A 1,133-nucleotide genomic window follows, 5' to 3' on the forward strand; every position below is an offset into this window, starting at 1 on the left:
AGTCAAATGCCTTCCTTGTAAAACCATGGAAGGAAAAGAGACTTGAAGTTAGACTTGCCTGTAGCGAGTTTCCCCTCTCTGAGAAGTAATGACCTAGTTCATGTCCCAGGTTCATTGTTGTAGATGTTCCTTAGTGATACCATTTTCTCCATCATCTTCATAATCGTGAAAAATCTTCTGACTACTGTAAAGGGAAGGAGGCTTAACATATATGACATGAAAAGAGCAGATAGAAAAAGTGGTTAGACTCCATAATATTTTTGGACAGAGAGACAACATAAACTCCATGACCAGTCCAACAGCAAACAAGGAGAGATATACGTGAACAAGTAGAAACATCAAAATTTAAATAACTCTTTAAAAGTTCATACAATTTGATAAGTAGAGGAACCTGATAAAAATTGATGAAGACTGAAGAGGATTGTCACAGAGAAATTATTTGTTAACATAGGAAAGTATATCCCACCTCACCCAGCCACCTTCAAACTAAAATATTATCTGCAAGTTTTTGTGGTTGTCTAATCAAAATTTTTTAGATGAGTGTTTTATTTCAAGTCCAGCTTAGTTCCCTGATGTGTGCAGACTAGAACAGTTTACACACATGGCTACATTTTACTGGCTACAGTAAAATAAAAGTATCATCCAAAAGTTAAATCTTATTGATAACATTTAGGTTTTCTGAAGATTTGCAGTATTGAATACATGGAGGATTATCTATATTTTTATTAATATTATAGTAGGAGAAGGCAATGGCACCCCACTCCAGTACTCTTGCCTGGAAAATCCCATGGACGGAAGGGCCTGGTGGGCTGCAGTCCCTGGGGTCGCTAGGAGTCGGACACGACTGAGCGACTTCAGTTTATTTTTTCACTTTCATGCATTGGAGAAGGAAATGGCAACCCATTCCAGTGTTCTTGCCTGGAGAATCCCAGGGACGGGGGAGCCTGGTGGGCTGTCGTCTATGGGGTCATACAGAGTCGGACACGACTGAAGCGACGCAGCAGCAGCAGCAGCAGAGTCCTATTTTACCTTTTATCACCGGAGAAGGAAATGGCAACCCACTCCAGTATTCTTGCCTGGAGAATCCCATGGACAGAGCTGCCTGGTGGGCTATGGTCCATGGGGTTGCATAG

This window comes from Bison bison, unplaced genomic scaffold, assembly GCF_000754665.1.
Source record: "Bison bison bison isolate TAMUID 2011002044 unplaced genomic scaffold, Bison_UMD1.0 scf7180017864514, whole genome shotgun sequence".
Classification (NCBI taxonomy): domain Eukaryota; kingdom Metazoa; phylum Chordata; class Mammalia; order Artiodactyla; family Bovidae; genus Bison; species Bison bison.